Source organism: Equus asinus, chromosome 9 (genome assembly GCF_041296235.1).
Source record: "Equus asinus isolate D_3611 breed Donkey chromosome 9, EquAss-T2T_v2, whole genome shotgun sequence".
In the NCBI taxonomy this organism is placed as follows: Eukaryota; Metazoa; Chordata; class Mammalia; order Perissodactyla; family Equidae; genus Equus; species Equus asinus.
In genome coordinates, this window is record NC_091798.1 from 94,642,501 (window position 1) to 94,659,299 (window position 16,799).

A 16,799-nucleotide genomic window follows, 5' to 3' on the forward strand; every position below is an offset into this window, starting at 1 on the left:
GAATTATGGATTAAGTTTGATGTCAGCAATAATGCAAATGGCTGAAAGCCGTCAGACTCTCAAACAGTTAACTTCTACTTTCTTTCTGCTATTCACACACAAAAAGGGAAATTTTACTTGATGCGTTTTGAGTCCTCACCAAAAAACCTGTCATTTCAGTTGATTGGCTGAAGTGGAAAACTAAATGTTAGTTGATTTTCAAAAACAAGGTTTCCACTTTCAGTTCCCATTGGTCACATGCGACCACCTGCCGTGTTGTGAAATTAAACTCAAAAAGAAAATCCCTACGCTCTGGATTAACTCCAAAAGATAATCTGTAGCCATAGCAACCTCTTAGATATCACTTTCTTAGCCACACAACTTGGAACAATGGCTTCTGCCTTCATTTATTTCCATAAAGGGTATCTATTTCCATAAAGGATCTGAGGCAGCCCTTTGGAATATCCATAAACATCTATCTCCACCTCACACATATAACAATAGCTCACAGTAGGATGGATATGTTCATCTGAAAAAATTTGAATGATTTTATTGAAAGCTAAAAAATTATATATTTTTATATTAAGTAAAATAATCACCTATAATTTTGTATATCGCTATGTTCCTGAATAATGTAACCCCAAGGAACTTGAAATTCACCTTATCATGAACAAGTTGACCATGTGACTCCATTATATGTGAAAGCCAGCCGGAAACCCAAGGTGGCCACACCTTTCCCTGTGGCTTGGGCCAGCCCCAAGCGCCATCTTGGTTCTCACTCAGCAGCATCAAGTACCAAGGAGAATCTTCAGTTCTCTTTTCACTCAGCTGGTTGGCGTGGATTCTACTTTAACTGGAACTCTGCCATTGCACACTCTAAAGCCAGTTTTCTTTCTCATCCCGCCTCCCTTTTCTCCCTTTTTCCCTATCTTCCTCAAACCCACCTTTAGCCAACTATCTCTTTCTGTGTGGTTATTTTGGTCTGAAGTTTTGTCACAGTTTTTCACTGTCACTTCCAAGGTCATTGAGATCTGCATGCTATGACAGTTACCAGTCTGCTGTAACATTAAAGGCAGAATCATAATTCATTTCATATTGGCTTTTCTCAAACTGTATCCCACAGAACACTAGTTCCTCCAGATGTTAACATGTGTTAAGAAAAAAGTTTCCATGGTTAATATCGTTTGTGAAACGCTGCGATTATTCCACACATTAGCATTTTAAAAGCTCCAAGAAGTCTTCCAGTAAACAAATTTGCTTAATTTGGCTTAACTCAATGTTTCTCTAATTTACTTGGCACAGACTCCCATCACTACCACAATTTGGGACAGGAATATTCAGGGTTCTTGCAGACTTCTGGGGTAGACAGTCATTATCCGGAAGAGATGGATGAGGCGATATTTACAAACTCAGTTAATTACTATGAAGACCCTGCCTTAGGCTGGGGGGTGAAGAATACTTTCTCAGGGATGTCACTCTTTTGCCAAGACCTGATTGGTGAGTAGGAGTTAGCTCCCTGCTGGTGGGGTCGGGGGTGAGGAGCCTTCCTGAGGTCATGCAGTCAGTCCTTCTGTCTCAGTGGAACAGCTCCTAGGCTCCTTGGGCAGCTCAGAAGACAGGGAGTGGGAAAAGACATTTCATTCTCTGTGACATATGGCCATCCGTTTTAGTCCCTGGTAACGTTGAGATTTCCTTAGAGAGAGAAAAGGAAAGAACAAAGACGCCACTAAAGCTTTTTGGGGAAACAAAAACCTTCATAGGATTAGGAGACAGCTGGGATGTGGGAGGTGGGAGCTGGAGGGAGCCAGGAGGGAGATGCCAAAGATAACATCCACTTTTATAACAAGACTCGGTTATTTTTACAAATGATCGTACAGATTGTTCAACTGCGGTCTATGAAACAGAGACTGTCACTTGTCAGTAGTTATAGGATATTGTGTAGTATAAACCTCAAGAGTTTAGCATATTTCCCAGCAGACACTTGTTAATTGCATGCCGAAATTATCCACCTTCAGCCATGAATGGACTAAACTTAGTGTTTAAAGGATTGAGGCCAGGTGCAGGAGGCATTCACAATCAGGGAAGCAATTATGGGTTTATTTAAAGACCATACAGTTGCGGCTTCTTTCTTTGATTTTTGTTTTTAGATTTTCAGGGAAGACGATCTGAACATTCTGCTCCCTCCTGCAGAGCAACTAGTTTTGAGAAATCTGATATTCGCCGTCTCCTAGGCCGCCCTAACGCAATATAGACACTGAGCCAGACCTCAGTGCAACATCAAACAGGTGATGGTGGCTTGTCGGGAGCGACGTGGATGTTTGATCAACGGAGTACTGTTGATACGTGATTTACCTTAGCAGACACCTCCCGGCCGGGGAGGTCAGAGGGTCAGAAATCTGGGAATTTAGCAGAGACAGCAAGAGACCATGCACAGATAAAATAGTTAGACCTGGGCTTATCATGAAAGGATAGGGTCTCCAAGGGTTGAAGCTTAAGGGAAGGGCAAGAAACCGAGAGTGCTAGGAAGAGACTGCCTTGCCCTCAAGCCGGGGCAAGCCCATGGAGCGACTTGAGATGTCAGCCTGCCTCAGTGGCGCCCACTGGGTGCCGTGAGCATCTCTCATCTGGTAGCAAATCCAGTACCATTAGATCAGCCCGGAAGGTTTAGGGACCAGAGGCAGCCCTTGGAAATGAACTCTTCCAGCCCCATCTTGGTCTTTGGGGTGGTGGCATGGTAAAGGTAACACATCACTGGAAGCAGTGACAGCACAGAGTGGGGCCCTCTCATGGGCGTGCTCTAAAGGAAACATCACTAGTTTGCAGCCGAAGTTCAGAGAAATCTCTCTGTGTTTTAACTGTCAATATCACATGGTCCTTGGGGTGTGGGTTCTGGAATCAACGGACTGAACTCTGAATTCTCACTCAGTCCTTTAGTAACTGCTGATCAGTCAAGGTCCATTGAGGAAAACAGAGCCATGCCAGTTACTGGATGAAACTTAATACAGAGAACCAATTACAAATGGAATGAAAGCGGTGAAAACCTAAACAGGAGACAGCGAGGCCACCCAAAAACTAGCAAAAGGAGGAACTGCTCTCACCCCCAGGCCTGGAGAGTCAGAGGGAGGATGGGGCAGCCTGGTGGGAGCTGGGACATGAGGAAGAGGCAGTCATTGCCAAAGGGGCTGCCCAAAGCACAGGGGAAAATATCCTGGCTTCTCCCTTCCTCCAGCTCTTCAGTTTCCTGCCGAGAACCTCTGTGAGCCAGAAGCTGGTTGGCAAGGGAGTCTGGGAAATGTAGTTTGCATGGCCAGCAAAGCAGAGGAAGGCTGGGAAATGAGTGTGAGAGCAAACAGGCAGATGACCAGCTCAGGAGCTGCGTGACCCAGCTGCTCAATGTCTTGTAGCCTCAGTTTCCCATTTGTAAATGGGAATAGTATTCCCACCTTTTAGGGTTGTTGGAGGATTAAATGAGTTGACATGTGCTTCTATTGGGATTTCTTTTTTTCTTTTTTTTTTTTGCTGCCAATCCTCCTCTTTTTGCTGAGGAAGACTGTCCCTGAGCTAATATCCGTGCCCATCTTCCTCTACTTTATATATGGGACGCCTACCACAGCATGGCGTTTGCCAGGCGGTGCCCTGTCCACACCCGGGATCTGAACTGGTGAACCCCGGGCCGCCGAATCGGAACGTGTGCACTTAACTGCTGTGCCACCCAGCCAGCCCTGGGATTTCTTGATGATAAGAACCTTAAGCAGAAGGGACCATCTTCAGGGACGGGACACGTCCTGGTTGGAAATATTCTGGCTGGACTTGATGACTGGAGAAAGGAAGCCTCGTTTGGTGCTGCCAGAAAGAGAAGCTGACTTCGTGGGGGTGGTCTTGTCCTCAGAGCAGACAGGCTATCGGCCAGCTGCCTCCTGAACTGTTGTGCTTGGGCTGAAAGTGGGTCGGGCCCTGGGGAGCACCAGGGGACAAGGACCAGTCAAAGTGAGCTGAACTGAACAAGGAGGAGTGTGGCTAGCAGGGGAGTCAGGAGACCTGGGACCTCTGCTGGGCCGGGAGACCCTCTCACAGCGTAGCCTGGATTTCTCTTTCCTCTTCAACAAAAAGAGATTGGACGAGATGGTTTTCAAAGTCCCTCCAACTCTGATGCTCATTCTTATCAGGGGTGGGGGGTGGGGCACACGGGGCCCGGAGAGGGCTCCAGCTGGAAGCCGGGACAATTGCAGTTTAAAAATCAAAATGGCAAAAATGATAAAGAAAGGAGCCCATTTGTCTCTTCCCAGGAAGAGCAGGAAGTTTTACTACTGATCTCACTAAGTTTCTTCTCTTTTCTCTGAAAATAAAATTGTGCTGTACTTTGTTTGACTCATAACCCCTTCCAGTGACTTCAGTGCTCTGCCAGCCTCTGTGCAGCCACTGGTTTTCACATTTAAGGTGAGAGATCTTCATTTAATGAGCGTCAAAGTGTTAGCGTGAAGCTCGTAATGGCCACGGTCTGGGAAATCACAGACCCTGTGTCTCACATTTTTATTCCTCTCCTGTTTATTCCTCCCCTCACCCCTTCTTCCAGAGAGAAGAGCCTGGAGGCAGCATCTTCCAGATTCAAGATGCTAGACTCATTCACTGCTCATCTGACCTTGTGGAGAGCTGCTGGCTGTTGAGGGCTAGCGCTCAGATAGATGCTGCTCCCTGCCTTCTTGGTACTTAGGGACACATGTGTGTGAGGAGGGGACACAGCCTGGGGACAGAGGAGCAGAGCACAAGTTGTGTAACTCTGCACTGTGATGAGAGCTGGGGCGGAGACGAAGTGCTGACCGAGAGGACAGGCAGGGGACAGTGAGCCCATCTGGGCATCGGGAAGGGCCTGGGAGCTCTTCTGAGCCTGTGGCCAGAGGTCTCTTAGCAGAGGTAGCATTTCCTCCAAAACGTGACAAGGGGAAGCAGCTCTGCTGACAGTGCAGACCTGATTCTGGGCGGAGGAGAAGCGCTGAGGCCTCCGGCAGGTGAGGAGGACGAGTGGAAGGAACCGATGGATCGCAAGAGCTGCTGGGAAGACGGGTGCATGACCTCTTCTCTACACACTGACGTATGTGGAACTTACAAAAAATTATTTTATAGAGGTCATATTGGCTTATAACATTGTGCAAATTTCAGGTGTACACTATTATATCTCAGGTTCTGTTCAGACTGCATTGCGTTTGCACCCACAGTCTGGTTTTCATCTGTCACCATATGTATGTGCCCCTTTATCCCTTTGCCCTCCTCCCACCCCTTCCCCTCTGGTAACCACTAATCTCTTCTCCTCATCTATGTGTGTGTTTATCTTCCACATATGAGTGAAATCTTACGGTATTTGTCTTTCCCTATCTGACTTATTTCACTTAGCATAATACTGTCAGGCTCCACCGGTGTTATCACAAATGGCATGGTTTTGTCTTTTTTATGGCTGAGTAGTATTCCAGTATATGTAGATACCACATCTTCTTTGTCCATTCATCGGTTGATGGGCACTTGGGTTGCTTCCACATCTTGGCTATTGTGAATAGTGCTGTAGTGAACATAAGGGTGCAAAGATCTCTTTGAATTCCTGATTTCAAGTTCTTTGGATAAATATTCAGTAGTGGGAGAGCTGGGTCATATGGTAGTTCTATTTTTGATTTTTTGAGAAATCTCCATACTGTTTTCCACGGTGCTGCACTAGTTTGCATTCCTACCAGCAGTGATCATACATAGAATTTTAATTTGTGAGATTTAGTTTAGCTATGGAGAAAAACTTCCTTAGTTCACAGGAATGAATGTTGGCAAAGGCTCCTTAGGACGAGTGTGAACCACGCGGCAGGCCTGACCTTCAGCACAGGACCGGGCAGAAGTGGGCCCAGCACGTTGTCTCCTTCAATGTGGAGACCAATCAGGGCTTCTTCTTTGCAAAGTCTGGGACTGGAAAAATCTCCACTTTTTTTTTTTTTTTTAAAATCTTTCCAACAATAGGATCCCAAAGAATGGGAATGGATTCAAATGATAACAGTTCACTTTTATTGACCCTAATCCATGCCAGGCTCTTTCTAATTGTATTACATGTTCATTTTAAGCCTTGCTTCATGTCTGCGAGGTAAGAATTATTGTTATCCCAGTTTTACACGTAAAGACAGTCAGAGAGAGGTCCACCCAAGGGCCCGGCTGAGGGACTCCAGAACCCACTCCCTCACCCACGCGGCCACACTGCATCGAGGGGCCAGTTTCACATGAGGACTTCAGCTTGCACAGTGTTAGAAAGGAGAGGGAGCGGTTCTCCCTCTTTCCGGAGTTCTTTAAGAGAATGCCAATTTTCCATCGAAGAGTAAGATTTCTAGGTTTCATCTTATATACTAAATTAGAATTTCTAGGGGTGGAGCTCAGGAATTTGCATTTTTAGATTGCTGTCTGGTTGACTCTAAATGCTCTCCTAGTGTTTGAAAAGCACAGACGTAGACATTCACAAGTGTGGATCCAAGAGGCTGGACTCAGAGTTGCTTCAATAACAACAATAACGGTAATGGTAATGATAATACTAATGCCACTTCTTGAGTGCCTTCTCTGGACCAGACCTTACGTATATTAGGTATTTCCAAGTGTGATTATATTTAATCTTGATTACTCTGCAAGGAGCATATGAGTTTATGTTTTACAGAGGAGGGAATCAACTCAGAGAGACGAGCCACTAGCCTAAATTCATGCAGACAGTAAGCTGCAGAATTGATGTTCCAAGCCCCTCTGCCTGCTCACCTTCCACGGTATCATACTTGCTCTCTATAATCCTGCAGGGTCATTTTTAGAACACAGGGTGGCCGGATCAACCTCAACATTTTTTTCTTGTTTTATCTCAAAACACAACCAAATCATTCAATGAAATCTTTCTAGATATATGGCTTTTGGCAAATTGTTTAACCTGTCATTTTCTTATTTGCAAAATGGAAAAAAAAAATAGTGCCTACCTCATAAATCAGTTGTGAAGATTCAAGGAGATAACCCACGGACAGCCTTTACAGAAGTACCTGGCATTGGCAACACTCAACAAACGTGGCCGCTGCTTCTCTCACTGCTGTTCCCCCGCTCAGCTCCTCCTCAGATGAATCTGTACCGTTGTTCCGTGATCAGAATTTCTGACACCGTCAAGACTGACTGCTGGCTTCCTCTTGAACTGGCAAAAATCGGCCTGCTCCTTAAAAAAGCAAAACCAAAGCACCCTCAGATGCAGTCTTTGACCGTCCCTCCCAGGATGTCCATCATGGTGCGATACTCCTCGGCTCAGGACCCTCCAGTGGCAGCTGGAGCTCAACTGTGCAGCTGCAGGTCACCTTTTTGTGCCTGCCACTGTCCCTTTGTCAGGTGAACGTACACTTTTAGTGAAAAGATCATCAACATCCTCTCCATCCATCCACGCATTCCGCGCATATTTACCGAGGCCCTATTCTGTGTGGGGCACTCACTCTTCCGGGCGCTGCAGGTGCCATGTGAACAAAGATCCCTGCCCCGTGGGGTCTTGGAGACTGACGTGAACAGCCCAACAAGTCAAGTATAAAGCATGCTCCATGGGGCCAAGTTCTGTGCAGGAAACTCAGGCAGGGAAAGGGCATGAGGACCACCAGGGGGTGACAGGATGCGTCATTCAACAGCATCGTCAGGGAACCTCCACTGAGAAGGGAACATTTCAGCAAAGGCCTGAAGGAGGGGAGGGGACGAGTCACGTGGATTTCTGGGGGAAGGACTTTCAGGGAGAACTTCAGCAGGTGGACAGCCTTTAGGGTAGGTGTTTGAGCAGCTGCTGCAGCTTGAAGGCGGGAGATGGTAATGGCCATGTGGTCAGAGGCGCTGTGTACGGCCTTGCGGGCCACTCTAAAAGTCTTGGCTGTTACTCTGAGTGAGAAGGGATGTGAGTGGAGGGTTCTGGGTTGAGAAATGTTATGCCGCGATTGACATTTTCACAAGAACATCTAGCCCCTTCATTGAGAAGAGACTATTGAAGGGTGGGGACTGAGGTAGAGCAACGATTACATGAATGTTGCAATAATCCAGGGTCATGTAAGGAGATAAGAAAACTTTTGATAAAAAGACACTGGCCAGGGGGCTGGCCCGGTGGTGCAGTGGTTAAGTGCGCACATTCTGCTTCGGCGGCCTGGGGTTTGCCGGTTCGGATCCCGGGTGCGGACACGGCACCGCTTGACAAGCTGTGCTGTGGTAGGCGTCCCACATATAAAGTAGAGGAAGATGGGCATGGATGTTAGCTCAGGGCCAGTCTTCCTCAGCAAAAAAGAGAAGGATTGGCAGCAGATGTTAGCTCAGGGCTAATCTTCCTCAAAAAAAAAAAAAAGACATTGGCTAGCTCATCAAATATCTGAGAGCTCCAAGAGTCAGCTCCACCATGGTGTGGAACTCGCCCTGCGACGCCCCTCCACTGCCAGCCCTGCACCCCAAGGCTGCTGATGCTGGACACACCGGCTGGAACCACTGCCTGCTGCCAGCATGTGTCACTTCTGATCACCGGGCTTCTGGTTCTACTCTGCAGGCTACCTGCGATCGATGGAGCCTGGTCAGGTAGCTGTGCCCATGCCCTTGCTACAAGAGCAGCAGGCAAAGTGAGTGTCTGACTCAGCTTCGACACTTAGGACGTGGGCCCTTCCTAACCATAGGACAGGGCTTCAGAGAGTTAACTGGCAAAAAAGAATGACCAGGGTCCACCAGTGGTGGGTTCCTTCTGTTCCTTAGCCCCTGCATTTCTGACTGGTTGTGCACCAGATGGCAGTTTGGGGTAAGTCTCCCATGGTGGCAGCAGCAGCAGAACGTCACTGTTCTCACAGTTACCCCACCACCCCCTCACAGTGCTGGTGATTCGGGTGCATAATGTGAGTCACGTTGAGATGTTATTTCTATGCGTTTCCATTGCTCTTCAGCATTTTACCTATTGCATCACTGAAGGCATATTGATTCCCTCCTTCTGCTCCTTTCTTACCACTGTAATGGACAGTCAGAATGGTGAACAGACGGGGAAACTGAAGAGACGTGTTGGGTCAGGGATGGGCAATAAACACCCTGGTACACGCACAGCTGTCAATATTGTGATCTCAATCACTTTGTCATCAGATGACTCACACGGCTGAATGAACCAAAAGTTTGGGACATATCGAGTTTAGAATCCACCATTCCTGACTGATCGTAAAGAGACTGGACAACCAGGCATTGTGTCACATGCCTTAAAGACCCCTTCCTCCCCTTGAACGTTTCTATGTAAATTCAATATTAATAGGTGCATAATACCCTCGGAGGTATTCATGTGACTTTCACACCCAGAAGCTGAAATGGCCCAAAAAGGCTAATACATCACCCCTACTTGCAAAATTCACTCCAAAGTCAGCATCTGCAGTCAGTTTTCAGGTTTTGGGGTGTAGCACCCTCTTCCACTCTTTTTGGATATTATGCTTTCAGTTTTTAGACCTTGCTTCAACCTTTCGCTGTTGTAGGCAAAACAGTGATGGGATTTCAGAAGACAGTTCCTGAGAAAATAAACTAGGGAGCTGTTAAAAAGGCCCACCCTGGGCTCACCAAGACCAGTTAAATCTGGCTCTCCACGGCCCAGCCCAGCGGGAGGGTTCTAACGCGCAGCCGGGCTGAGAACGCTGGTCTAGGCCTCAAACCAGACGTGGGGACGCGCTGGGTGGTCTAAGGACGGCATCGGCTTTAAGACAGGGCGGGAGAAGGACGAACTTGGGGCAGTGAGGAGCGAAGGGGTGAGGTTTCAGGAAGAACCGATGCTTCCTGCGAGGTCACGCTGTTCCGTTCCCAAAGAAGAGTTACAAAGCTGAATTTCACCCCGGGTGGGATCGGCCTTAGAAACAGACGACTCTCAAATGAAGTCAAACAAGATGGAGAGAATGGGCCGGAGAGGGGGTCCTTGCCAGGGCCAGAGAGACCTTCAGGAATGATAACAGAGGGAACTGGCAGGTGGAGCAGGACTCGGGTCTGGAAGGCAATGGGGCGGCGACGGCGGTGTCCCAAGGAGTCTAGCTCTCAGAGGCGGCCGTGCGGCAGCCTTCAGGAGGCACTGCTCCGCCCGGGAGCATCTGATGGTATAATTTGGGAAGCCTTCTTGGCTTTGTTGCCTCCAAGCCTGAGCCCCCGCCTTCCAAAGGGATTGTGGTCCCTCAGCATCTCTTAATAAACTGCTGTTGTGCTTAAGCCAACAGGGGAAGTCTGGGTTTACAGGGAAAAACTCTGAATTCTTATTGAATATTCTTGTTTAATATTCATTCAACCCAACAGGATAGAAGATATGATTCCTACTTAATGGAAAAGAAAGTGAGAATCAGAGAAGAAGTTTGCCCAAGGCCAGACAGCCAAAAGAGCAGGGAAGTCCAATTCCCCTGTGAATGACCCTAAGCCACGCCCTTTCCCCAGTGCAGACCCCGGAAAGGGGCCGCCGCGCTGCCTGGGGGAAGTTTGAAAATCTTCCTCTTGGCGTTCTGCTTCCCGGTTCAGCTGAGGGAAATGACCTGGGGCTCAAGGTTGCCTAACACTTGCTAATTAACATCTGCCTTTTATTGAAGTTATTCAAAGGATGTGGGGTCTGACTGGACGCTTCTGTGTTTTTGTTTTTGTACTTTATAATTTCCCAATAAAAAGTCTTTCTGAAAAATTCCTTCCTTTTCAGAGTTGAACAAGTAGGAGAAAGGATTTTTCTACCCCTCAGCCGGGATCAGACGTCACTGGTGTTCCGCCTGGGAACCCAGTTTTAGAAGAGCTGGGGCAGGCAGTGAATGTCCAGGAAGGAAGAAACCAGGGGTCTCTGCTGGCTCCTCAGTCACCGCCCAGCCATGACCCCCAGGAACGATGCATTTAGAGCCCAAACCACTGCAGCCGGAAGAACTCCATCCAGTAAACCAACGCTGGTTCTCCGTGGAAAGCCCCTGAATTTAAAAGCTCGAAGGGACCTTAGAAATCTCATTTTGCACACGAGAAAACTAGTTCAGACAGGACTTTCCTGCAGTCATGTGATTACTGGCCGGTCAGGGTCATTGTTTTGGGTTAAGTACAGCAGGAACCACAGAAGCACTTTATAATCAGAAAAAAGAAAGCTTAAGAAAAAAGAGCATACGTTCTTCTTGTGTTTTACAATTTCGCTGGGGAGACGTATAACGCACTGAGAGCTGAGAGACCGTGCGGACTGCAAAAGCACTGCAGAAATTCCGGGGCCGGGAGTCACGATGGGCGGGCGGGGCGGTCAGAACAGGACCCAGGGGAAGTGGATGGGCTCAAGCAATCCTGGGAGCCTGGCTGGGGAGAGGGGGAGGAGGGGGAGGAGGGGGAGGAGGGGGAGAAGGCGGCACCCCTCTCCCGTACCCCATCCAGCTCTAAAACCGTGAGTCCTGGGGCAAAAATGGGAAAACCCATGAAGGGAGCTCTGACGGGTGACCCCTCCTCTGGGTGCCCCGGGCTCCTCCGCAGGGAGCAGGAGAGAAGCGCTGGGGCCCACCCGCCTTCACTTTCCTGTTCACATGAAAAGTATTCTCGGTCAGTCGTCCAGGGTTTGGTTGGTTTTGCCTTTTGGAGCCTGCACTAAGGGCCCTGCCTTCTGGGCTTTTTCTGTGAAATTTTATTCCACAGACGTTTACTGAGTGCCTAATATGTGCCAGGCATCCTTCCAATGAGCGAAGCTGACATCCTCACCCTCGGAAGAACTTACCTTCCCATGCGGGAAGGAGAAAATAAAGAACAAATCTGATACATAAGCGAATTGTGTGTTAGAAGGTGATTTAAAAACAGATCAGGCTAAGGAGGATCAAAGTGTGGTGGGTTCTAATTTTAAATAGGGTGGCCTGGGTCCAGTGACCACACAACGGGAATCCCTCAGGCAGGAGTTAGGCAGCCCTTTGTGGGGACCCTTTGTGTTCACAGATTTGCATGGAGCTGGAGACCCTTCAAGAGGGTGCCTGTCTTTCAATTCTAGAATAGGCTGTGTGGTGGAGCATCACTTATTCATATTTAATAGAGCATTATAGCTGCCGTCCCAGCTCCCATTGCTGGCCACTGGAGAGCTGGGAAAGGGTCCGTGATCTCTGAAAACAGGGTGGAAAGTGGGGGAGGGGGCAGATCATAAACCACAAGAAGTTCTGTGCTCAGTGGACACAGGCGTCCTGAGGATGGCTTCTGTTACCGAACCAGGTTCATTTTTGCCCACCGCCCAGAAAGCCAAACACTGAGACGATGATATTGCAGCAGAGAGACGGTTTAATTGCAAGGCAGCCAAGTGAGGAAGCGAGAACATGAGTCTCAAACTCACTTCCTCGAAAACGGGGACTCAGGGATATTTATAGGCTAGGGGGGCGAGGTGGTCTGAAATGTGGAGAGAGGTGACTGGAGGTGAGGAGAGGTGAGGTCAGTGATGATCTGCACAAGCGTAGTCAGACTTCATGCCTCTTCATAGGACCCATGTTCACAAAATGGCGGCGTTAACATGATCTGAGGGTGGAGTTTTTAGCCTCTTGATGTCAAAAGGTCACCTATTGGACATCTGTGCAGGCCTGGTTGGTGAGTTGGTGGTCTCAACTGGACTGAAGTGGACAAAGGGGTTCTAATTCCTGAAGAACAGCTCACACACCCATTACCGTGGTGACCTGGGTTCCACGGAGATGCTATCTACAGGAGCCTAGTGGGGGTCAGATAGCATATTGCCTAAGCAGCAGTTAACAATGGGTGGGTTAAACAGCTAAAAGCTATAATCAGTAATTGCAAGAAGGAAAAAAACTTTAGTTCCTAGATACGTAATCATCAATGGCTAACTTTGCCCATTTCACTTCTGAGAAAGCTAATGTGAGGTGGGTCCAGCTTTAGGGCGGGAAACAGCTGTAGATGGAATGAAGTCAAGAAACATTTTCTAATAATCCTGAATTAGATTATTCAATTGGGTTAATAATAATAACGATAATTCAAATTGCTGGTGTTTATTGAGTGCTTGCTATGTTTTGACGCAAAATAACCAATAACCATTCTATAGAGATAAATGAGTTTTACTCGAGCCAAACTGAGGATTATAACCCCAGAAGGCCCTTTCCAGAAGGGAAGAACGCATGCCTGAGAAGCATGGGTTTCAGTACGGCCTTATATCTTCTTAGAACAAAGAACATACACGCCCAAGATACATATTCATCAAAGTTTCGAAGAGGTATTCGGTTACAAAATGGGAGGTCAACATGACCCTAATGTGGAGAAAGAGACTAATACTAGGGGGCCTTACCAATAGGGTGCAGGAGGGGAAGTCTGCATTCTTATCTTAAGACAGCACATTCTTCACTTTCATGGTTAAAGCCGGTGTACAGTGTGTGTTTGATAGGCCACAAGTCAGGCTTCTTTAGTTGAAGCCGAGTCAGTTTTGAACCTGAATAGTTACCCCATAGAAGTTGATACGTGAAAATCTGTTGTCATACGCGACCGGCATTATGCACAGGTTCCACGTGTGACCTCTTAGTCTGGCTTTTCTTCAACCGGAATGTCTTGCAAGCTCCGGGAGAGAGAGAGAGACAGCTTGTTTCATTCACTGCTGTGCCTGAAACAAGGCCTGGCTCGTGGCCGGTGGTGAATGAATGAATGGTCGCTCGGCGCTCCTGCTGTGGGCCTCACAGGGAGAGGCTGAGGTGGAGTTAGGCCCTTCGTTTCTTCAGAGTACAGCAAACGTACTAACCTATCCTTTCTTCTCATGTTAACCGCTCTGCCTATGAGCCCGGGCTTCATCCGAGTAATGTCTCTTCTCTGTACTGTGTTTACCACCTTCCCCCTTTGATGGATGAGTGCATGGAGGAAGAAAAGGGATGAGGGGAAAAGAAAGCCTTATCTTGCCATTCGTCCATTATCGCATTTAGTTCTTACAACAACCCATTTTACAGAAGAGGAAACTGAGACCTAGAAAGGATAAGCAGCTGCCAAGGCCTTAAGGCAAGTTAAGCCAAGGAGCCTTGGGCTCCAGAGCTGGGCTCTCACCCATTACACCAGCTGGGGGCGAAGAACCCACATCCCTCTTTTGCAGGGTCCTGGCTATCCTGCCTACCCCACCTCTAGGGGGTGGGCAGTGCTTAAGGCAGATTCCTTGCTGCGTAGGGAGATATTTAAAAGGTGCCAAATCCTTTAAGGATGAATTCAAAGCAAGAGACCATATTATTCTATTTCTTGGAAGGAATAGTGAACTGGATTGAGTTAACTCTACTTACAGTTGGCTCAGTGCCTGAGGAGAATTGCACTGTGAAGATAATTTAGGGGGCTGGCCCCATGGCTGAGTGGTTAAGTTCGCATGCTTCCACTCCAGTGGCCTGGGGTGTGCTGGTTCAGATCCTGGGCACAGACCTACATACTGCTCATCAAGCCATGCTGTGGTGGCATCCCATATGGAAGAACTAGAATGACCTACAGCTAGGTTATACAACTATGTGCTGGGGCTTTGGGGAGAAAAAAAAGAAGATTGGCAACAGATGTTAGCTCAGGGCCAATCTTCCTCACCAAAAAGCATTAAGAAAAAAAGATAATTTGGGAGCAGGGTTTAGCTTACCTGTTTGGCCTGTTCACTTGCTCTGAGGTTGTCAGGGAATAGGGCCTTATTAGTGCTGGTTCGTGCTCAGTGCCAGCCAAGTCTTGAGTGGGGAGCAGCAGGAAGGATAAAAATTGCAGCAGAAGCCTGCTACCCCATCTGGCTGCACTGAGGGCTGGCAGTCTCCGAGGGGAATAATAGAAATGATACTACCTAAGAGCTTTGTTTTAATTGCATACATAATGCAAATTTACATGTAAACACATGAATTCACATAAATATGGATGAATGTAAATTCACTTGCCATCTTTTCAAGTAACGCCAAGACCTTTGCTTGGGTTGTGGATTGGCTGACGGGAGTTCAGTGTCATCTTTCTGGGATGTCACACCCACAGTGAATCGTCGACCGTTTCCAGTTTTAGTTTCTTTCAAGTGAATCAACAACTTCAAGACAATTTTCAAGCAAGCTGAGTGCAAGATGCTTCTAGATTTCCCAGATATTTCTCCTTAGTCTTTTAGAATTGTCTTTGTCACACCTAATTTGATAGCAAGGATTTTGTGTGTGTGAGATTCACCTTTATGTGTCTTTTTGAAGATTCAAATTCGTTTTTGTAGAAACATTTCTTTTTTTCTACTCACAAGCTTTGAGTTTACCTCTGAGTTAATTATGTAATTATAATAAAAGCTCCTGGGATAAACAGATATGGGAACAGACATATCCTCGGCAGGCTGATCCTTGACAAGTTGGCGCTGAAGACGCCATGATGGTCTGGGAGGAAGCAGAGCTGGGAGGCGGCGGTAACTGCGACAGAGCAAGTAGGCGACTGAGGGAAGAGCCGTGTGCAGAGAGAGGCAGGGTCTCCGGGGAGCCTCTGATCCCGGAGGAGGAGGAGTGGCGGATGGCTTGAGCCATCTTACCTCCTGAGAGAATCCCAGTTCTCAGTTGGGCTCCGATACACATGGGTTCTTTCAGGAACTTCCTTTTTTTCTGGGGTATGGAGTGGGTCTCTCTTCCTTAAAGCCCAAAGGCTGGAAACAGAATAAGGACCCTTGTTGAATACTGTGTGTGGGTCCCCAGAGGTCTGGGGTGTCCAGGGCAGGGGGCCAACCCGGAAGGTCTCCAGTCTGCCCTGCTCTTTGGGCTGTTACTTCCTTCCCTTAGGCGTCTTCTGGGTTTCCTTAGGTCCCTTCTCCTCACTCTCAGAAAGTCTATTTCGTCCTGAAGCATCAATATTTCTAGACTTTGCTCTGGCTTCTCTTTCTTGCCACTTGCCTCTCATTTTTCATCACTTTTTAGTGCTCTGTCTGTTTCTCTCCCACTTAATTCTCCTGGGCTCCTGGGTCTTGACATTCTCCACGGCTGGCTTTTATAACCTTCTGAGGTCCTGCTCACCAAGGGATGCAGTGCTGTCTGCAGAAAGAGCTGGGTGCCTTGCGCCTTCTGTAACCTTCAAGGTTTGAATCGTCCCCGAGTGCTGGTTTCCATATCTGGGGGTATTTCCAGGTTTGCAGCTGTTGTGGAGAATAGGGAGTGCCAGATGTCAGTGTAATATCAATTGACTCATAATGTATTATTATTATTATTTATTTTTGGCAACAAAATCTTGCCTTTGGAGTCCTTTGCATATTTTAAAATTAGTTTGCATTCCATGAGCTCAAAATAGTTGAGCTGTGGGGGGCAAATGAACCAAGATGTTTGTTGTGCTAAATTTAGGGAAAAAGTCAACCTGAATTAAAAATTGACCTCGTAAGGAACAGAATGAATATTGTTGGATAATTAAGAACTGATGATAGTGCTGATTTGAACACTATCTAGAAAACACCTGGACACAGTATAAACATCAAAATAGGCTAATTCAGAAGGAGAATTTTAACCTTTCCAAATACTAGGTAAGCAAATATCCTATCAGGAAATCTCTTATAGTCCATTTTCGAGAGGGATTGAAAAAGCTATCCTTTGTCTAGTTTCTGGATTCCTGTGGGTCTTTTACATCTGACATAAAGGTGGAACTGAGGATCACAGGTTGGCCTAATAGCAGGAGAAAATACCGTGGCCCAACCTCTCTAAAACACCGCTTTCTCCGTTTGGTTTTAGTGAGAAAGTGTGGAGCACACTGGTTCAGGGCACAGTTTTCTATCTGCCTTTTCCCTTCTCCACTTTAAAAAAGTAGAAAAACAGACCTCTCACCCATTCTGGATCTTACTGTGGAACATTGTCACCCTGAAGTGTAAAGGACTTCTGGGCACCAAACAAATAAACAATTCGGGAAGG

At 47.3% G+C, this 16,799-nt stretch overlaps 1 long non-coding RNA gene across 1 annotated transcript in view; it reads left to right on the forward strand.

The window, feature by feature from the left end:
• LOC139046237 (uncharacterized) overlaps positions 1-11,181 on the forward strand; it is a 20,115-nt gene extending 8,934 nt beyond the window's left edge. Inside the window, exons 2-3 of the long non-coding RNA XR_011506065.1 lie at positions 2,127-5,068; positions 6,947-11,181. This is a non-coding gene — a long non-coding RNA (uncharacterized lncRNA). The remainder of the gene's footprint in view (positions 1-2,126; positions 5,069-6,946) is intronic.
• Positions 11,182-16,799: the final 5,618 nt, after the last annotated feature.